Source organism: Heterocephalus glaber, unplaced genomic scaffold (assembly GCF_053883595.1).
Source record: "Heterocephalus glaber isolate CG9 unplaced genomic scaffold, H.glaber_assembly_v1.0 deba00001442, whole genome shotgun sequence".
NCBI lineage: Eukaryota > Metazoa > Chordata > Mammalia > Rodentia > Bathyergidae > Heterocephalus > Heterocephalus glaber.
Window position 1 is genome coordinate 51,978,273 of NW_028258296.1, and position 23,555 is coordinate 52,001,827.

A 23,555-nucleotide genomic window follows, 5' to 3' on the forward strand; every position below is an offset into this window, starting at 1 on the left:
AGTCATTGTCATCTATTTCGAAAACTTTTTCAACATTCCAAGCAGGAACTCTGACCATTAAGCAAAAGTGACTCCTTATTCCCCTCTGCCTCCAACTGCTGGTAAGCTACAATCTACTTTCTAAGACAGATTTCTTAACCCTACAAAGTCTCAACTTTTATTACCAAAAGGGAGATAATTGGGTTTTTAGGAAAATTAAATGAGAAAAATCTTTACATGACCCAAATTAAGATGTGCTATGTATATCTTACCAACTCCACAAAAAGAATGTAAACACTATGTACTACAAACGTACTAATAATTTTTAAAAATTATTACAGGTAAAGACATTGCCATTAATCCCTCTCAAAATACCCCTTGCTTCAAGTACACTTATCCCATCGTTCTTGCTGCTTTCTAAACAGTTCTGGAAGTTCTCTTTCATTTGAGTATTTATGAAGTGTGATAAAAAATACAATGAATGCCACTACTGAGTACCATCCAGTGGAAATGCAGTGTGTTTAGCAACATGTATCCTCATTCACCTTATTCATTGGATGTGGCACCAGGAAAACTGGTTCTTCTCCAAAGTCAAAATGGCCATGAAAAGTAAATGGGTTTGTTTGTTTGTTTTGTTTTCAGTACTGGGGATTGAACTCAGGACCTTGTTCTTGTGAGACAGGCACGGTACCACTGAGCTAAGTCTCTGGCCCAGGTAAATGTTTTATATTGAAATAGGCAACTAATGACCCACTCAACAAGAGGATGTACTGTATTTTTGATCATGCATCATTTTCATGAGCAACAGGTCAGAGTAATAATTCTTAAAGGAATTGGGAAATAAAGTAATGAAGGGAACAATTAGAACAAGCAACAAAGAGCCAAGAAAATCATGTAATTTTTTTTTTCCTTTTCCTTTTTTTTGGTACCAAGGATCAAACTCGGGACCTTGCGCTTTTGAGGAAGGCGCCGGAACCACTGAGCTAAATCCTCGGCCCCCAAAATCATGTAATTCTACCAATTCATTTTATATAAAGGGAAACTGAAACCCAAAAGCAGGTAAAATGAGGCCATTAAATAATCTAAAATAGGATTTCAGTTTTATCATTCATGATTCTTATTTTTAAAAGTTTAATGACATACAAATTGACAACATGTGAACCAAAAAGTTTTTTAGATAACAAGCAAAAACATAAAGTTAAAAATTAATAGTGCTTATTTTTGTGTGGTAGGGATATAAGAAAATCTTTTCCTATTTCCATGTTTAACTTTGAAAAATAGCTTTATTGAAGTACAATTTTTTTTTTTGTACTGGGGATCGAACTCAGGGCCTTGTGCTTGGGAGGCAGGTGTGGTGCCACTGAGCTAAATCGCCAGCCCTTGAAGTACAATTTATATAAAACACTTCCATTTTAAGTATATGATTTAGTGAGTTCTGGTAAATTTATAGTTGTCACAACCATCCCACAATCCACAGAGATCCTGGATGCTCATTTGCAGATGATCTTTATTTCCATCCTGACCCCTAGCTCCCACTGATCTGTTTTCTATCTATGGATTTTCTTTTTCTGAATATTTCATATTAACAGAGTCAAATAGTATGTGGTCTTTGACAACTGGCTTCTTGGCGTAACACTTTGTTTTTAAGGTTTATCCATGCTGAAGTAAATGTGAAAGAGTTCATTACATTTTATTATTGAAAATAGTTCCTTGTATAATTTGCTATATTTTGTTTATCCACTCACAATAATTGACATGTGGACTGCTCCACTTTTTAGCTCTTACGAATAATGTGGTTAAGTATCTACATCCAAGTCTTTGTGTGGACATATGTTTTTCTTTTTCTTTTTTGGTGCCGGGAATCAAACTCAGGACCTTGCATTTGCGAGGCAGTCACAGTATATACATAGCAGTAGAACTGCTGAATCATGTGATAAAGTTATATATAATATTTTTTTATGTGGGCTGGAGAACACATTACAAGTTTACTTGCAAGTCTTCCCCAGCTCTTACTTTACCCCGGGCCCTCCACTGTTTTCTGCCTTTGCCCAAGGCCTCATGCTCTCAACTGGAAATGTATGGGGTTAACTAGGGCTTCTTCTCTTCTCTCTTGAATGTGTGCTCTACCTTGCTCTTATGCATAAGAAATAGAAACTTAAAGTGTTCTATTTTCAAGATAAAGTCATTAACTCTAGAAAGCTACTAGTAGACAAATTTGCCTAGTTGCCTGAAGACTTGACTGAGGTCAGGCATCCGAAAGGGCGACTAAAAGGGAGAAGGGGTAGTCAATGAAGTATGGCTTCACTATGCTAACTCTGATTGCAAAAGTACTGGAAGTTAAAGAAGTTACCCACTTGTAGCTTAATCATTTGCCTTTAAACGCACAAAATGTTTGAAGAGGGAATGGGCCAAGGTATAGGGGACAACTGGGGAGATTGTACCCCCATGATGTTCATCCAGTGAGGTACCAGGGAAGGAACCTGCGTGCTAGGGGTTAAATTGCTCTCTCTTAACTACCCTGGGCATGCCTGCCTGCCTGTTGGGCATGCCTGCCTGCCTCTTAGGCTGGCACCTGCTCTTACAAGATGGAGAAATAAAGTCTCACTTTTGCTACAGTCTCACAGGCCTTCGCCTGATCTGTCCATTGTGTGCTGTCAGAGATGAAGGGGGCTTGACCTTCACATTGTGTGCAGCCTTCTAAGATACCAGGGCTATGTGGCAAGATGTAACATTGCTATCTCATTCTGCTGCTCGCCCTGTTCAGTTTCTGCCTTGTCTGCCACCCTTGCCTCAGCCAGAATCACAGCATTGGGCTAGCTTGACCTTTCCTATTTATTTGCTTTTAAAATTGCATCTTGGGCCAGGGATTTAGCTCAGTTGTTCTGCCACCCGCCTCGCAAGTGCAAGGTCCAGAGTATGATCCCTGATACCCAAAAGAATAAAATTGCATCTGTTTCTTTTTTTGCTTGATTGGCTGGCTATGGTGGCAGTGGTGCAGTAGATATTCTGTGGCGGCAGTGGTGCAGTAGATATTCTGCCATTGAACTGCATCCCCAGCCTTTACTTTTGCCAACAGTCCTAGGGGCATGGAGTTTTTCTGCACTCTGAATCAACTCATCCCTTCGCAGCTTGTCCTGCTCTGACAGAACTGCCATGCTGGTGCAACGGGGAGGTGAAGAGGACAGCCCTAGGCTAAAATGCCATGAAATGCTCTTACCAGAGGCTGTTTTCCTTCAACAAATACAGTACAGCTAAGTTTATTGTATGCCTTTAGTCCATTTCTAGAATCCTAAAAGGGTTGTTTTTTTTTTTTTTGAATTGTCCATTTTATTTCTTTTTGAGTAAATGAGTTGCTGAGCTGAAAAAAAGAAGAGCCACTTTTTTCCTTTCTCACACAACTAAAATGTTTCCAAAAACTTTACTTATTTTCCTAAATTTCAGTGATTGTTCCACATTTGTGCATCTATACATATTCCAAACTATTAGAATTCATCACAGTCTGCCTTATATTACTTTCATTTATGACACATTTTCTCTTCTGCCCGGTTGCCACATGCTTAGTTTAAGGCTATAAGCAGTATGCTAACCACCTTTTTATTCCTCTTAAATACAAGTTTTCGGCACCCAAGTTTTCAGCCCCAAACTCTTTCCACCCAGCTAAGGTGCCCCATTTAAATATGATTATAGTCCATTTCTCTTGATTCTGAGTTTTCTATCAATTAAAATTTTTATCAAAGCCATTAACACTCAGAAAGTCTAAACATTAGAAAAGCCAAAAGCAGACAAGTATTTAACTAAAAAGAAAACTACAGGCCATTTTTAAAAAATGAACATAGATCCAAAAGTCCTCCATAAGATTCTGGCAAACAGAATGCAAGAAATCATTAAAAAGATCAGGTATCAGGACCAAGAAGTCTTCATCCCATGGATGTAAGTATGGTTCATCACACACCAATAAATGTAATGCATCACATAAACAGAAGCAAGGACAAAAATCACATGATCATGCCAATAGATGAAAAAAAAAAAACCTTTGACATAATTCAACATCTGTTCATGATAAAATCCCTGAAGAAAAGAGGGATAGAAAGACCTTATCTCAATCTGATAAAAACTGTCTATATCAGACCTGCTGCTAATATCCTATTAAATGGGGGGAAAACAGAAAGCTTGTCCTCTAAAATCAGGAATAAGACAAGGATGTCCAATATCACCACTTCTGTTCAATATAGTACTTGAACTTTAGCTAGAACAATCAAGAGAAAGAAAGATGATGCATACAGGAAAGGAAGACATAAAATTCTATTTATACAATTTATACATGACATGATTATATGGGAGACCAAAAATATGCTACCACATAACTCCTAGAACTAATAAATTCATCAAGGTAGTAAGATATAAAATCAATAGTTTCATGTACACCAATAATGAACCCATCCCCCCAAAATTAGAAAAACAGTAGCACTTATGATAGCTTCTACAAAAATTAATTACTTAGGAATTAACCTAATAAAGGAAGTGAAAGTCTATATAACAAAAACTATACACTTGATTTTAGCCAAAAGGCCGAGAAGCGATAACAAAAACTATAAAAAAGAGGATTGAAGAGGACATCAGAAAGTGGAAAGACATCCCCTGTTCCCCGATGGGCAGAACTAATATTGTCAAAATGGCCATAATACCAAAACTAACTGATATATTGATTTAATACAATCCCAGTCAAAATACCAATAGCATTTCTCACAGAACTGGAAAAAAATCCTAAAATGTATATGGAACTAGAAGAGACCCAGAATAGCAAAAGCCATCCTGGGCAACAAAAGCAAACCGGGAGGCCTCACAATCTTGGATTTTAAGTTGTATTACAAAACTACAATGATAAAAACAGCATGGTACTGACAGAACAACAGACATGTGAATCAACGGAACAGAATAGAAAATGCAGAAACACCAGGCATATTCAGCCACCTGATCTTTGACAAAGGGGCCAAACACATGCTGCAGAAAAGACTGCCTCTCTAATAAATGTTTCTGGGAAAACTGGCTGTACAGCAGACCCTTGACTTATGAACTCAATTCATTTGTGAGGGTAGTTGTAACTCAAGTTGGATATAAGTCAAGATCTTTTTTCCATAAGAAGTAATGGAAATACCCATAATGCATTCCAATCCTCCCAAAGCACCCTATAACTAACCTTTTCACAATAAAAAAAGGTTGTATAATATGTGGAATTTACCAGAAACACCAATTTTCCTAATGTGTTCACCAAAATGTTGTAAAATGTGCCTAGTTTACCAGAAACAACAATTTCAAATTGTACTCACCATTCAAGTTGACATTTTTGGCTTGCAGGAAGGAAGGATGAAATGGAAGGTGATTATTGTTTGGAAGGAGAGTCCCCTTCCATGAGAACATGAGGAATCTGGCTCTCTGGTGTCCTTTCTCTCCTTGCTCCAGAGTCTGTAGCCCACTAGGACCTGCTTCTGGCTCACCGGGTCTCAACCTTTTCAGAACTAAAAACTGGTCTAAGGTTGTCTGTTTCTGTCTTTAACACTGTTCTGTAGTATGACATGACATTGCCATTAAGCAAGTGAATGCAATAATTGGCTTTTTCTCTCTCTGGGTGGGTCTTCTCTACAGATGTTTGTAGCTCTGTCCATTTTTTCAGGATTTCCTTTATTTCAGAACTTTGCTGCACTGATTGTTGATATTCCCCCTCCTCTTCAGAAAGCTCCTCAGCTGCTAGTCTCTTGCTCAGCCAGAAATTCAGCTGAAGTTCCTCTGTAGCCAGTTCCTCTGTGTTCTTCCACCAGTTCCTCAACATCACCACCATCTACCTGCAAGCCTATGGACACTGCTATAGTGACAGTGTCATCAATCACAGGGTCAGTTGAAGGCTTAGGCTCCTCTGCACAGCCTTCAAAGTCTCTCTCCTGTGTAATTTTAGGCCACATTTTCTTCCAGGGAGATCTCAGTGTCCTTAGAGAGACACTGGCCCAGGATTTCTCAATCCCACACAAGAAAGGATGTTGTAATGTTCCTTCCAGAACTCTTTAAGGGTTAAATCTGTATCTGAGACCATCTGAAAGCATGTTGGAAACAGTTCCTTGGTATATAGCTTCTTAAAGTTAGCTATAACCACTGGTTTATAAGTTGCAGTAGAAGAGTTGTATTAGGTGGGAGGAACTCAACTGAGAGCCATGGGAATTCTTCAGCCAATTCTTCCAAATCTCATGGGTGAGCAGGAGCATTGTCCATGACGAGGAGAGCCTTGAGTGGTAAACCTTTGTCCTCTAGATATTTATTAGCAGTAGGATAGAAACCCTCCCTGATTCACTCAAGAAAAGTACTCTTGTTATGCAGGCTTTTGCGTTAAATTTCCATATGATCCCTAGCCTATTCTTTATGACTCTCTGTTTTCTGAACACTCTAGGGGTCTCAGAGTGGTAAACCAAGAGAGATTTATTTTGAGGTCACCACTCACATTGGCACATAGCAATAATTTTAGCCTATCCTTCATAGGCTCGTGGCCTGGAATTTTCTTCTCTTCCTGGGTAATGTGTGTTCTCCTGGGCATTTTCTTCCAGAAAAAGCCAGTTTCATCACAGTTGAAAATTTAATGAAAGTAAAAGCCATTTTTCTGTGTCATCATTTTGAAGTGCTGTATGTAATTTACAGCAGCCCTTTTATCAGCACTGCCTGCTTCACCATGCCTAGTTACGCTATGAACCCCACTTCTTGCTTTAAAACTGTGAAACCACCCCTTACTGGCACAACATGTTTCACTATTATCACTCATTGATGGATTATCCTTTATGAGATCTGCATTTATAGCTCTAGGTTTTTCACAAATTATAGACCCAGATAAGCTACAACCTGCCATCTGCCTTTTGTATCCCCACTAATAATAGCCTTTTTACCTTGTCTAACACTTACTAATTTGAGTAACACTTTTAGCAACACTAGCTTCCTTATACAAATCTTTTCTCTGTAAAATTGCCGAGATGGTGGATTTTGACCTGCTGTACATATTAACGAGATCAGTCACATGAATCCCACTCATATTTCTCCACAATTTCCTTCTTTTTTATTAGGATAGCTTTCTTCACCTTCCCTTCCTTCACTAGCTTCTTTTCTAGCTTTTGGGGGCCCATTTTGATAGCAGAAATCATAGCTATTATATAAAGCACTGCCACAAACATACACATCTGGGCTCAGACTGATGCTTGCATACACTTACATACACTTTTCTGGCATCATGAGTCTTTGTTTACCACTGTACAAGCTGCTGGCATTTGGGTCGTAACTCAAGATGTTGGTCATAAGACTAAAATTCTAGTTGTAACTCAAGTTGTTCATATGGTTTTTTTGGGGGGGGGTTGTAACGGGGATCAAACTCAGGACCTTGAGCTTGCGAGGCAGGCAGGTGCCACTGAGCTAAATCCCCGGTTCATGTTTTTTTTGTTTGGTTTTTTTTTTTTGGTACTGGGGATCGAATGTGGGTCCTTGTGCTTGCACAGCAAATCCCCAGCCCTTTAAGTTGTTCATATGTGAGACCAGTCATAACTCAAGGTTCCACTGTACATGTACAGAAGATTGAAGCATGTATCTCACTATGTACTAAAATAAAATGGATCAAAAACAAATACTAAAATAGAGATAATTGACTGGAAGATAAAATAAGTAAAACTCTTGTAGACATAGGCACAGGTAAAGACTTTCTGAACAGAACCTCAATTGCATAAGAAATAATACTAAAACCCAACTGAAATTATACCAATTTAAAAAGCTATTGCCCAGCAAAGGGAATACCCAAAAAAGTAAAGAGACAACTTACAAAATGGGGAAACATTTTTTACCAGCTACTCCTCAGGCAGAGGACTAATATCTAGACTATATAAAAAAACTAAAGAAAAAAAAAAACCCAAACAAACACAAGCTTAGATCCCACCAAAATAAAAGTCCTAATCAAAAAGGGCAATTAAAATGAATAGACAATTTTCAGAAGAATGTATACATGAAAAAAAAGTTTGACATCTCTGACCATTAGCAAAATGCAAATTAAAACAGCACTGAGATTCCATCTTACTCCAGAAAGAATGGTTTATAATCAAGAAATCAAATAAATGCTGGCAAGGCTGCAAGGATAAAGGAACCCTCCTACACTGTTGATGGAAATATAAGCTAGTACAACCACTATGCAAACCAGTATGGAGATTCCTCAAAAAGCTATAGGAATTCCATTTGACCCATTTAGCCTTCTTCTAGGTATCTTCTCAAAAGAGTTAAAGACATCATATTACAGTGATACATGCATGTTTATGGCAGCATAACTCATAATAGCTAAATCTTGGAAGTGGCCTATATGTCCATCAACAGATGAATGGATAAAGAAAATGTATTTATACATAATGGAGTACTGCTTTTGGAGAATGGGTATCATTCCTTTGGTCAGTGTATCCACAGTGTATACACCACCCACTCTTCAGTCACTTAGTAACTCAACTGTCAGATCAACTGTAACAGTATCTAAATGTGTTCAAGTAACCCTTCTTTGCCCCAAAGTGCAAGTGTAGTGATGCTGGCAATTTGGATTTGCCAAAGAAAAGCCATAAGTGTGTCCTTTAAGTGAAAAAGTGAAAGTTCTTCCTAAGAAAACAAGTATATCCTGAGATTACTAAGATCTATAAATTATGATTATTGGTCTGTGTATTAGTCAGTTTTCCTATTGCTGGGATAAAAATTCTGTATACTTATGACTTAAAGGAGGAGTTTAATTTGGTCCACGGTTTCAGAGGTTGGAGTCTCTGGCTTCGGGGCAGAACTAACATGGCAGAAATATGTGCTGGAGAGAAATGGCTCATTTCATGGTGGCTGGGAAGCAGAGGATAGGGAAAGAGCTCCAGTAGAGATAAACTCTCCAAAGACACTTCTCCAGTGACTCACCTGCAAACAGTCTACCTTCTAGCAGCAGATTCAGCTGTGATCATCAATGGACTCATCCACTGATGACCATAGTGTGACCATGATCTAATCACTTCTCTGGAGTCTCAGAATCCAGTGAAGCTGGCCATTAAGATGAACTGGCAGAGTCTCCTACTTTGCCCAATTTATAAATCAAACTTTATCATAAGTATGTATAGAAAACACATTGTATCTACAGGGTTCATTACTATCCTATTTTAGGCATCCACTGCGGGTGCTGGAATGCATCCTCTGTAGATGGGGAACTGAGGAATTACTATATTTTGAAACAGTTCAGCAGTAAGAATTCAGAAATGAAATGTTATGCCACCAGAGGGCAGTAATTTCAATTTTTAAAATCATTTTTGAGCGTGATGTTTTTATTTTGTTTTGTGTTTTGCTTTTCATCTAGCTTGTTTGAGCCCTAGGAAGTTAGAGATACAGCAAAACTTTGTGCTTAGGTTCGCTGTGTATTGGCTGGCAGAATGATGCCATAGCTCTTGGTTACTCAGGCTAGCCTGTGGCACCAAGAGCTTGCTGGGGGCTGTAGCAGCTAAGGCACAGGATGCTGTCAGCCCTTGGCTCATGCCCAACTAGACCAAGTCAGTGGTGAAATGTACTGCCTAAAACAGACCTTTTCCGTTCCTCCAAAACACAACTACTTTTTCTTTAAAGACCTTGAGCTGATAGGTAAGAGTTATACTGATACCTTGGTTCACAAACTTGATTCTTTCCACGACTCTGGTCCCAGACCAGGTTGGATGAGAACTGAATCAAATTGCCCAACAAGGTCACAACTGAAACTAACCACTGAGTTTGATTCAGTTCTCATCCAAACGATTTGTGACTAGAATTGTGGAAAGAATCAAGTTTGTGAACTGAGGTATCACTGTGCTAGAAAATTTAAAAATATAACCTCATCAGAAGATATGCTGAAGAAAGTTCTAATGTGAACCCTACAAATGATTTTAGCTCACATAGAACAATAAGTAGGCTGTGGAATTATACATAGGTACATCTAATTATATATGTCTATATCTTTTATTATCATTGTTACTATTTTGCATTTCTGAGGATCAAACCCAGGGTCTCATGCATTCTAGGCAAACATTCTAACCCTAAGCTATACCCCTCTGCCCATGAAACACTATATATATAATGACATAAATCAAGTTATAATTGCTCATTTTTTTATTTGTCCAACTGCTTAAGTCCTTTGGGAATTATTTTTTCCTTGGACATTTCTGTGCCAAGAATTATGAAGGGCACTGGTGATACAGGGCCAACTGTGGCACCTAACTTGTGGATCTTCTGGGCTAGAATAGGGCATAAGCAAACCAAAAATTGTTTTGCTAGTAAAGGTGTGTGCCAACTGCTACTAGAGTGTAGCAAAGGTCGGAGGGCAGATGTGACAGCAACAGAATTAGTCATAATGAGCTTGATTGTAACTCTTCCACTTCCATAGAACAGATGTGAGTTTGCCCAAGCAAGGATGAGTTTTGGGGACTGGAATGGAACCTTTTGGGGTGGAGGAAAGGCCACATGGTGGTAAAGAGGGAGTGGAGAGGAATCCAAATGCCCTCACTCAAGCTTTCAGAGAGAAATTCTCATTGGACTGAAATTTGAGGGATGAGAGTTTGTTGGATGTGGCAGGAGTCTGACTGCCAGAAACAAGGGAGGCCTACTTAAGGCACATAGGCAAGGGTGGCATTGCAGCTTAGAGCTACCGTCCTTCCAGCTGCAGGATGGGTAGCGCAGAGCAAGACCTGTGCTAAGATCAGGGAGGAGGCTGGATCAGAACGAGCAGAAAAGAGGAGAAGGAGAGGGGACTGGAGAAGTAACGGGCACACCACTGCAGACTCTGTGGTCCCCGTAAAGTTTCACTTTTACGCTGAGGAAGGCTGACCAGGGTTATGGCACAGTTGGTCCCATTTTCAAAGGGCCAGTCTAGTGTCTGTGAGGAAATGTAAGAGATGCCACCGTAGGAGAAGGGAGACCAGTCAGGAAGCTGCTGAAATAACCCAGGTGAGGAATGATGGTGACTCAGAGCAGCAGTGAGGGAGGCCAGGGATTTGGTCTATATTTTGAAGGGAAGTTGACATGACCGGATATGTAAGAAAGAAGACAGAAGCCAGGGTTTTTTTCAATTTTTTTACTGCTATATGCCTGTAATACATTATGATTACATTTACCATGGGGAGTTGGTACAAGTACATGACATTTCTCAATTCCTTTTATGTACTACCTCCTTTCCCTTCCCTCCTCCTGGACTGGCTTTGGCGGAGTTGATAGTTTTGGGAAGTACTTTGTTTCCTTGTCTTCTCATGTTTCAACAATTATGCAACCAATGTCAAGCAAATCAGCTACAAATCAAGCAAATAAGCTATAGTAGTATCAAGCAAATCAGCTACTACGGTATCATTCAAGGCAAGTTGGGTATTAACATACCGTGAGAACCCTTAACTTTGGAGAAGAAATTCAGTTATAGCATAAATATCAACACAGTCCAGGTATTGACCCACAGCTAACATCCACTAAATGTGACAGCTAGATCTTCTATAATTGTAGAAAGAATTCAACAGCAATTTATAGAGTCAGCTATCTCATGACCAGTAAAGCTTTAGGATTATACTATTAAAATTATAGGGTGTTAGGGAAAGGGGAACACAAGAAGAAAAACTTGGAACCTTATACTTTATGATATGAGGAGGAGGAGGAGAAAGAAGCAGGGCAAAGGATTCTAATGGAGGTAGATGGGTGTTTATGTAATTAGGTAGAGGCAACAGAAGAAAACTGATGAGAAATAGGTGGTGAAAAGGGGAGAAGAGAGAAATTATATGATGAATAAAAATACAAGAGAAAAAGTTAGAGGGAGAGTAGGAAAGATTAAAAGTAAATAAAGAAATCCTCCCTCACCCACCCCCAAAAAGAAAAACAAAAAAGAAATAGGACTAAAAAGAAGCAAGGGCAAAAAAGGGAGAATTCCCCTACCCTTTATAAACTAGTGAAGAAGAAGAAAAACATATACTCATAAATGCAAAAAGAAAAAGGAAGGAAGAAAAGAAAAGGCCAAAAAATAAAAATTTGCTGTTGTTGTGGACGCATGGCTTTCTCCCAGAATCTACAATTCTGGGGCTGCGTCCAAGACAAGACATGTCCCTGTTCACACTGGTAGAAGGCAGTCAGACCCCAGGTCCATGCTGGCTGAAGGCATCAGCAGACAGTTGGACAAGGCCAGCGGTGCTGTGGCTTTCAAACCCCATGCAACTCAGGCTGATCCCAGCCTCTGGCCATGGGAGCAGGGTCTGTGTCCTTTACTTCAAACCCCTCAGGGGTTCTCTTTCCAGCCTGCTCTCTGACCGACCCCTGACTGTCTCCTGTGGCTGTGTCACCAGTTATTTTGGGAACTTAACACTGGGAGTCCTGGAGTGGAGCCAAGTGGCTACTCTGCTTCCCGGATTCAGACACTCGGCCCTTCCCTGGAACGGCATCCCGGCAAGCTCTCGCTCCGTGGTTACGGTTGCTGTGCTGTATTAGAGTCGCTCCCCAGCTGCTGCCAGTAATGGGACACACTGGTAGCAGAGTCCCACTCTCCCTGCAGATCCCAGCTACTGTTGGTCCCCTACAGTCTCCTGCAGCATCACCCTCAGAAGTCAATGTTTTGCTCCAAAGCTTTGCCCTCAGAAACTACAAGAGTGAAGCTGACATTAACAGAATGGTGAGGATTTAGGAGGGACCCAATGAGGATCTGTTGTTGAACATACTGATTTTTTAAAATTTCCTACTAGATATCTAATTGGACTATGAGAATAAGTAACTGACTGTGTCCAGGAAAAGCCCAAGTGGGAAACAGAAATTTGACCACTCATCAGCACATAGCCCTTCAGACTGAGATTACTTAGGGAGTTAGGCCACTTGGTGGAGAAGGAAAACTGATCCAAGGCTGAGCTCTGATGCCCTCCTGTGTTCTGAGGTCTGTGGGTGAGAAGCAAGCAGCGAGGAGACTCAGTTGTAGCCCTGGAGGCAGATGGAGAACCTGGAAGCCAGAAAGGAGAGAGTAAGCCACCTCCATGACTACATCAAGTCTAACGAGTGCGTTCTATGAAGAGGGTTAGATTTGGCAACACGGTGATGACTAATGACCTTGCCAAAAGCTCTTTTGGGGAATGGGGCGAGGGGACAAAAACCAGCTCAGAGAAGGTTCAAAGGGAACAGGAGAAGTGGGGACAGGTGGTGTAAACTGCTCCTTCCAGGAATTTGGGCTGCAGTGAGGAATGTAAAAACCAGAGTGACCAGATGTAGAAAATACGGGATTGAGAAGAGAATTTTTTTTTAAGAGGTGGATACTACAACCTGTTTATGTTCTGATGCGTGACCCATGGAGAGGGAAAATCTGATGATGCAGGAGATGGAGACCGCAGGAGCCGGGCCTGTAGGCAGCAGTGGCCAAGGCCTCCACGTGAGTCGCTCATTGCAACGGGAGGTGGACAGAGAATGGGCAGACACAAGTGAGAGCAGCGGGGAGGGGGATGGCAGCTCTCTCCTGCTGGCTCTGCTTTCTCAATGACCAGGGAAATTACTATGAATGGGAATGAGTTTAAAGAGGAAATGAGGGACGGGAGAAGAAAAAGCGTCCTAGGAACATGGGGGTCTGGAGGACCAAGGAAACCCTTCCGTCTCACCATCTGTCCAACTGGACTTTCTACCAACCCTCCCACCACGGACAACTCAAAGAATCAAATGAAATTTTTAAACAAGAAAATTCATTTTCAAAGCATTAAAGGCCTAAAAACTGGTGACGTATCATCACACTGAAATTTAGGAGTGAAGCCAATGTAAGCCCAGCATTCCAGGGTACATTTGATCCGAGGGCATTTGCTAATGAGGGAAAATATCAGTGACACTGCATTCCTCAGCTGAGCATGGAAAGGAGCATGGAAATCAGTCACCCACTGGATTCCCAGTCCTTTGAGCCCACCTACAACTGCATGTGCCTTTATAGGACCCTAGGGCAAGGAAGAAGGTAGGGCCTCTGCCTTCCAGGCCTGTGTCCTTGCGGAAGACAAGTTCAGACAGTCCCTTGGGAGGCAGAAAGTGTGGTAAAAGGAGAGAATTCTACTTCCTATGTCACTGAGAAAACAAAAGCAACGGAAAGAAGAGGGTTCCGCATAATGGGGAGAAGAAGAAGAGAGGAGCCATTGTGGATCTTCTCAGGATCCTGAACACAGGCCCCAAATACTGCCAGCGGCACCATGTTAGCCTCCGGGAGTAGTGAGCTGCAGAGCTCAGGGGCCCCAGCTGGCACCCCAGGGTCCTTGCATCTGACCTTGGCCTGCAGATGCTCTGGTCTCACAGTGCAGGCCCAGCCTCCAACATTGCAACGCCAGCCCCTCTAAGCCCTGAGCAAGGCTGCTTCTTTGTGCGGCCTCACCAGTCCCCAGCCCCCGCCGCACAACTTCCTCTACCAGCACCTTGGAGGAGAGAGAAACTGGGGCCTCGGGAGTCAGAGGGACAAAGCCTGTACATGTACGGGTGTCCATGCGAGAAGGAGGCGGGGTGACATGAAGCAGATACTGCAGGTGGGTAAGACGAAGAAAGTGTGTGTGGGTGTCTCACGCTGTGTGACCGGTGAGGGCTCCACACGGTGGGACATGTTGTGGGGTGGCTCCCAGTCTCCGCTGGCTTTCCACCCTACTGACTGTGCAGCCACATTTAGCTGATGGAGGCCAGCAGAAACCCCCAATTCCTGTGCTAAGTGAAGGACATTGCAAGCCAGGAAGGCAAGGCCGAAGGTAACCTAACTAACCTCAGGTCTGGTCTGGTCTGGGCAGCGCTGCTGAGAACACAGCCCGACGAGGCTTTGGTCTGTGTCTGCCAGTGTTCTTTAGTGCAAGGAGCAGGAACCAACTCCGATGACTTGGGGAAAAAAGGATTTATGAGAAGGAATTCAGGGGCTCGTACAGTCTGCAGAGAGCTGGAGTTCTGAACTTAGAGAATGAATACATGTCAGGGACTCGGGAAGCAAGACCATGGAATCCTTGGGCCAGAGCCGCAGCAAAACATCTCTGTTATGCGCCTCAGTCCAGACCTGATCTTAGAGCCCCTTCTCTGAGGCCTATGCAAGGTCCAAAGGTGTGTTTGAGCAGCGGGCAGTGTCCAAGCGTTCCTCTGGCTGCCCAGGAGAGGGAGCTTTCTGCCCACTGAGACTCACACAGAAAGCAGAGGCCCTGCAACTTGGAAAGCTGCTTAGCTGCTGGCAAACAGTAACCCCAACAAAACAAACAGTCCCTGCAGTCAGACACACGGGGTTCAGATCTCAGGTCTGTCACATTCACTACATGACCTTGAGCCACACGTACAAGCTCTCTCTCACCTTCAGTTTTGTCCTTGGCAAAGGAGATAATAGTATGTCTCTTGCAGGGTGGAGGTGAAGATTAAAGATTCCATGTGGGAATGGGCTGGAATTTAGCTCAGTGGTTCTGACTCTTGCCTCAAAAGTGCAAGGTCCCGAGTTCGATTCCTGGTACCAAAAAAAACCCTCCAAAAAGCAATTTGACAAAGATCCCACGTGGGATCACCCGGCTCGACAGCTGAGGCTCAGAGCATCCTTCTTCTTTAATAGCTGTGTTGTAGGACAGGAGTTGGGCAGAGAGGTCCGGGACTTCACTCTCACCCTCACCACTTGGCTCCAGCCTTGCTCAACACTTTCTCGCCCTTCAAGCCATTTAGAGGTGGAAGGTGGTGGCCGCAGATCCCGTGAAGACTGTAAATGAAGACTATAAACTCAGGCTCTCGTCATCTAGTTCACCAATGATATTTGTGTAGCCCTGGCCCTTCTAATATGCCAAGCAATCTGCTAATCACATCGCAAATATTGTCTCATGTCACCTGTGTCACAAGCCGTGAGTGGGGTCTGAGCATCACCCCATGATTACATGAGCCTCAGAGAGGTGAGACCTTTCCCCAAAGTTACTTGAAACAAGAGCATATATTTCTACCACTTCAAAGGCAGTGGAGCCCAACCATGGGCTCAGCTGTGGCCTCTTTAGCTTACAACATGGAGTCAATCTTCTCTGAGGGCTAGTGCTGCTGGAAAAATTATAGGGATCCTGCCCTTCCTGCCAGAGCTGGAGCAGTAGGGAAAGTGTGCTCAAGGCAGTCGTGGTCCTGAGGCCACCCTCTCACCAGGGTAGGAGCCAGGGGCTGAGCTGCAGCTTCCAGGAGCAGTGCAGGACCAGCTCAGGTTGGCACTGTCCCCAGCGCAGTCGCGGAAGACCTCAGCACTGAGAAGCAGTGACTGCCTCCCCAGGCACCTCGAGGATATTCTCTTGCAAAGGGTACCAGTGTGATACAATTGCATAACTGTTCCTTCTGGGCCTCCAGAGCCCCGCAATCTTAGGACCAAATACTGGGAAATGGTAGCTCTCTGAGGAGGGCAAAGAGAAAGAACTCACACATGGCCAGGGGCATGAGAGCCTGGTGCATTTCACTTTACCCCTCTGAGGAAATGTTTCGAAGTATGAAATAAAACTTTCCGAGGGGTTGATATTTTTCTTCTTGGCAAATGTCTGAAAATTTTTAAAAATAAATGTCTATAAATTTATAGGGCACATGGTGCTTCTTGCTTACGGTATTCCTGTCCTTAATCCACCCACATTCTCTGTCAGCCTGGCTAGTGCAGAGGCCCCGAAGACACTGTGTCCACTCGCTTCTCCAGCCTTGACTCCCATTGTGGTAGGGCAGAAGGAGGGGCCTCACTCACCCAGAGTCCTCAGCTTGTTGTTCAGGGACCAGCACATTGTCTCGAAAAAGTCAGAGGAGCGAGTATGGTACTGCTTGGCCTGGCCAGAGCCAGCGGATGCTGGAAGAGACCCCCATTAACGTGGTTCCTGGTTTCCCACCAGCACTGGCGGGCAGAAGATGCAAGGGCACCACCACCTGAGGCTCAGAGCGAAGCTTCCCACAGTCACTTTCTTGGTCTTCAAGACTACCATCTACTCTCCAAGCAAACCAGAATTCTGAATCTGCTGGCCTGAAAGGATCTAGAGACCATCTTTGGGAGGCGATTTGCAAATTAAGAGACTAAAACAAAGGGATGGGAAAGAAGAGCCTTTAAAAAATTAATTCCTGCACTGTTTGTGTATTTACAAAGCACATTCTGTAATCATTAATAACGAGTTACACAGGTTAGCTCTCCTTAGTCTGCCTTCCAGGAGCTCTCTGCAAACTCTCATTTCTGCTTTGCTGTCAGGGTGCTTTGAATCAGGAAAATTGCCTTGCAAAGAGCTTGATCTCAGTGAGTTTTATTTTCATCAATAATGTAAAAAATACGGCTTGTCTTGGTAAAAGCGTGCAAACAATTAGATTAAAGACATCTCAGCTGGAGCAGTGTAGGAGATATGGGTTTAAGTCAGCTGAACCTGGTAAGTTGGTTAAGCAGCAGGGCCTGGGAAAGGCACTGGGGTGCCAAGGTGAGTGAGGAATGCCGCAGCTCTCTGTCCTCCGCACATAGCCACATTACAGTTGGAAAAGGGGCCACAAGAAAGCTGTGACAGGCCGTGGGGGGAGAGAGCTAGAAACTAGAGAAGTTTCCTGAAGAAGGTGGCATTACCATGTCAAAACAGCCTTTCCTGACCCTGCAACCCTTCCGTGTATGTGTTCTACTTTCCTTTCTCTCTTCCTAACCTAGTTTATTCATTCATTCATGTGATCATTTATTCAGACACTCACCAAAGACGTACTAAGCTCTGTGATGTCCCACGCACAGCCCTAGACATGGGAGCTACAGTGGTAACAGAGCCCTGACAAGGCATACACTTTTAGTTGAACAGGTGGAAGACAGATGCCAATAAATGAGTAAACAAATATAATGTCAGCAACAATGAGTTCTATAAATGAAAGTAAAATAGGGTGAGGGGAACATGTAATGAGTGCAGGTGGGAAGACATGTATGCCTGTTTTGAATATAGCATTAAAAGATGTATCCTGGGAGGAAGCACTTGGACAACAACTTGAGTGGAGTGACAGAATGATCCATGGCAGCTCTGGGCCAGGAGTATTCCAGGCAGACGGGATGGTAAGCACAACAGCCCTGAGGTAGAAACATGTCTGACGTCCATGACAGCAGCAGGGTATTGAAGAGCAGAAGGCGAAGAGAATCAGGTTGGAGAGACAAGCAGAGCCAGATCACAAAGGGCCACGGGGGTGCGGATGGGGGATCTGGATTTTATTCTCAGGAAGGCAGAGAGGGCAAGAAGGAAACAAAGGGAATTTGTGCGATAGTTTAGATTTGAGAAATGAAAAATTGGTTAACGTTTTTGTATAAGGGAAATAGAGGAGTAAAGTTGGGAAGCAGAACTTCAAGGGCTCAGCTTTGGGCACAACAAATTAAAGTGCTCATCTGAGAACCGAGTGAAGATACTGAGCAGGCAGTCGGGTATCTGAGGCTGAAGTTTGGGAGCAGTTAAGAATACTCTTGTGACCCATGAGGCTAGCTAGATGAGGACTGAGGAGAGTTCTTCAAGATTTGACACACAGGCAATCACTAGACCTTCCCTTGCCAAAAGAACACCAGGGGATTGGTGAGGGTGAATGACAAATTGTGGGGGTAAGGTCAGTGAATATACATTATTTTTTTCAAAAGAACCAATGTTTGACTTTGTTCAATCTATTTTTCTTTGTTTTGCATTTCATTATTTCTACTCTTATCTTCCTTCTTTGCCTCCATTCACTTTCTTAATTATTATTTTATTAGTATTTGCAGTGCATAATAATTCCATACATCAAAGGGAGTTAGTACATGTACATACCATATCTGAATGCTTTTTACATCCTCTCCTTCCCCTCTCCCTTAATCTCTTAGTCCCCTTCACATTTGCAAAAGATCTAACTCCCTGTCTCATACTTTCTTTTATTTTGCTCTTTAATTTATTTATAGTTTGGGTTTCTCATTTAAGAGAAACCAGGCAATATTCAAGCCTGTGTGTCTGATTTACTTAACATTATGGTCTCAATGTAATCCATTTTTGTAAAAATTACTCAAATTTATCCTTCTTTACAGCTGAGTAGTACTCTGTTGTGTATAAATACCACATTTGATTTATCCATTTACCTGTAGCTTCCAAGAATTAGCTACTATGAGTTGTGCTGTATAAATATGGGTGTGCATGTATCACTGTAATACAATGTCTATAACTTTTCCAGGAAGATACTTAGAAGGGGAATAGGTAACTGGAATGGAATTCCTATTTTTAGGTTTTTGAGGAGTCTCCATACTGATTTGTATAGTATTTCTGCAAATTCCCACCAACAATGTAGAAGGGTTCCTTGTCAGCACTTGTTATTTGACATCGTGGTGATAGCCATTCTTTTTGGACTAAGATAGAATCTCAGTGTTGTTTAAATTTGCATTTCACTAATAACCAGAGATGTTGAACATTTTTTCATGTATCCATTGGCCATTTATACTTCTTCTTCTAAGAAGTATTTATTCATTTTATATATTCTAGATATTAGTCCTCTGTCCAAGAAGTAGCTGGCAATTTTTCCCCTTCCGTAGGTTGTCTCTTCATTCTTTTGGTTGTTTTTTTTTTGCTGTGCAGAAGCTTTTCAATTTGATATAGTCCCATTTGTTGTTCTTGCTGTTATTTCTTGTGCAATTGAGGTTCTGCTCAGAAAGTCCTTGCCTATGACTATGTCTTCAAGAGTTTTACCTATTTTATCTTCCAGCAGGTTGAGTATTTCTATTTCAATATTTAAATCTTTGATCCATTTTTGTATATCATATATGATGAAAGATATGGGTCTAGATTCAATCTTCTGCATGTGTATAGCCCATTTTCCTGGCACCTAAAGTGGCCGTATTTTCTCCATTGTATGTTTTCGTCCCCTTTGCCACAGGTCAGATGGCTGAACGTGCCTGGGGTTGTTTCTGCATCCTCTTCCTGTTCCTTTGAGCCACGTACCTGTTTTTGTGACAGTACCATGCTGTTTTATCACTATAGCCTTGTAATAGAACTTGAAATCTAGATTGGGATTCTTCATGCTTTGCTATGTTTGTCCAGGATTGGTTTTGCTTGTCTGGGTCTCTTGTGGTTTTACATGAATTTTAGGGTCATTTTTCTCCAGTTCTGTGAAGAACGCTGTTAGTATTTTGATTGGGATTGCATTAAATCTATATATTTGTGTTAGTAGTATGGCCATTTTGACAATATTGGTTCTGCCTATCAAAGAACAGGGCATATTGTTTTACATTTTCCTATTGGCATCTTTGATCTCCTTTATCAGAGTTCTGTAGTTTTCCTCATATAGGTCTTTCACTTTCTTATTAGGATATTCCTAAGTATTTAATTTTTCTTGACGGCATTGTGAATCATATTGCATTCCTAATGTCTTTCTTTCTTTTTTGTGTGTGTGTGTGTCGGGGTCCTAATGTCTTTCTTAATGAGTTCATTATGACTGCACAGGAACATGATTTTTGTGTGTTGGTTTTGTATCCTGTTACCTCACTGAATTTGTTTATTAGTACTAGGAATCTTTTGGTGGAACCTTTTGGGTCTTCTATGTAAAGGATCATGGTAACTGCAAATAGTGATAATGTGACTTCCTTTCACATTCCATATCACTTTTATTACTTTCTCTTGCTTGATCACTTTGACCAAAGTTTCAAGTACTATATTCAACAGGAGTGGTAATATTGGACATCTTTATCTTGTTTCTGATTTTACAGGCAACACTTTAGGGTTTTCTCCATTTGATATATCAGCAGTAAATGGCTTTTATCAAATTGAGATAAGGTCCTTCTATACCAGTTTTCTTCAGGGTTTTTTTTTTTTTATCATGAATGGTTGTTGGATTTTGTTCAAGGCTTTCTCTGTAACTATTTAGATGATCATATGATTTTTTCTTTGCTTCTCTTTATGTTATATACTATCTTTATTGTTTTGCATATGTTGAACTATTCTTATATCCCTTGAATGAAGCTTACTTGGTCCTGGTCTATGATCTTTTTGATGACTTGTTATATTCTGTTTGCCAGAATCTTGTTGAGGATTTTTGTATCATGTTCATGAAAGAAACTGACCTGTTGTCTTCTTTTTCAGTTGGGTCATTGTCTAGTATTGGAATCAAGGTAATGCTGTCTTCTAGAAATAATTTTGAAACTACTCTCTCCCTTTCAATATTATTAAAGAGTTGGAGGAATATGGCAGTATATCCTTCCTGAAGGTCATGTAGAATTCATCAGTTTATCCATTGGGTCATGGGCTTTTCTTAGTTGGTAGGAATTTTTTAAAATTACTGCTTTAATTTTATTGCCTACTATTGGATTATTCAGGGTTTTTATATCTCTTTGTTCTAGTTTTAGTAATTCATATGTATCTAGGAATCTATTTCTTCTGGATTCTCCAATTTATTGGATTACAACCTTTTGAAGATTACTAATAATTTTATGGATTTCAGTGGTGTCTGTTATGATTTCACCCTTTTCATTTTAAAATGCATCAATATAAATCTTTTCTTTCTTTTTTATTAAAATTGGCTATAAGTTTGACTATTTTTAAAATGTTTTCTGAAGAACCAGCTCTTAGGATCAATTCTTTGTAATTTTTTAGTCTCAATGCCATTAATTTCTGTTCTGAATAAATACACTGATAGGGTATTTATTTAGGCTTTCTCTGGTTTTCCTGATGTGGGCATTCACAGCTATAAACTTTCCTCTTAAGATTGCTTTCATTGTATGCCATAGGTTCTGGTATGTTGTATTCACATTATTGATTGATTCTAGGAACTGTCTAATTTCTTCTTTGATTTCTTGTATGACTCATTGATTATTCAAGAGTTTATTGCTTAATATCCACATGTTTGCATAATTTCTGTGGTTTCTTTACCATTTACTTCTAGTTTCACTGCATTATAATCTAATAATATGCATAGGATAATTTTGATTCTTTTATACGTATGTAAGCATGCATTATGGGCTCATCTGTCATGTATTTTAGAGGAAGTCCCATGTACTGCTGGGATGAATGTGTAGAACACTCCATAGATATCTGTTAAGTCCATTTGTTTGAAGGTGTGGTTCAATTCTGATATTTCTTTTTTGTTTGTTTAATTGATTTATTTGTGAGTGTGGAGTATTAAGGTCCCCCACTGTAATGTGTTTATGTTTAATCTTTTATATCTAATAATGTTTGTTTTATAAAATTGGGCATACCGTGGTTTGGTGCATATATGTGTATAATTGTTATCTTTTCCTGTTGAATTGTTCCTTTAATCAATATGTAATGACCTTCTTTGCCTCTTCTGATCATTTTTGACTTGACGTCTACATTGTGTGAAAACATGACAGCTACTCCTGCTTGTTTTTGGGTCCCAGTGCAGGGAATGCTGTTTTCCATTCTTGGATTTTTAGTCTATGAATTTCAGCCTGAGTTAAATATGCTTTTGGTAGCCAACATATAGTTGGATTTTTGCTTTTTATATAATTTGCCAATCTGTGTCTTTTGATTTGGGAATTGAGACCATTCACGTTGAGAGTTATTACTGAAAGGTATTGACTTCTGCTATTTCATTATTTTTCTCTTGCTTATCTCCCCTCTCCCTTTGTACTTAACTGCTCATCTTACCTGGTGTATTCATTCCATTACTTTTTGGCATTGTTGGCTTCATTGTCTCTTTCTAGGATACCCTTGAGAATTTTCTGGAGTGCTGGTTTGAAGCTCATGAATTAGTTAAGGTGTTCTTTGTCATGGAAAGGCTTCATTTCTTCAACAATGTTGAAAGATAGTTTCACAAGATGTATTAGTCAGAGTTTATAGTTCTTTTCTTTTAGGGCTTGAAACCCTTCACTTCAAGCTCTCCTGACCTTTAAAGTTTGTGTTGAGAAGTTTGCTATAATTCTAATATGTATAACTTCATAAAAGATGTTGCTTTTCTCTAACAGCTTTAACAATTTTGTCTTTATAATTTGACTTCAAGGATTTTTATGGTACTGGGTCATGGAGAAGTTCTTTTCTGATGGTGGCTTTTAGGGGTTCTATATGCCTCACTTACTTATATGCTAAAATCTTTCTCCATAGTTGGAAAATATTTTGCTACTACTTCTGTAAACAATAGGCCAGGAATTTAGCTCAGTGGTTCTGCTGCCTGCCTCATAAGTGCAAGGTACCAATCCCCAGTACCAAAAAAAGAAAAATACCTAGACTATTTCTGTAAACAGGTTTTTTTTCTTTGCAATTCATGATGTTTCTGCTTTTGCATTAATTTCTGTTAATATTGAAGTTGTCTTCTTTGCATCATCTAGCAGCTGTTGGATCCATTTTTCATGTTTTTTTGTTATTTTTAAGGTATCTCTGAATAATTGGTCACCTGCATCAGCCCAGTCTTCTAGCTACGACACTCTGTCCTCCTATGGGTCACTTCTGCTGCCCATACTTAGCATAGAATGTTTATCTCCTGGATTTTTGTTTGGTACTTTTTTAGGAACTCTAATTCTTTGCTAAACTAATCATTCATGTTTTGTATCATTTTGTTTAGCTCAGCTAGCTTTTTATCAGTGTCTTTTGTAAGTTCACTTCTCATTTTGTTTATTAAGTCCATTATCTGTTTAG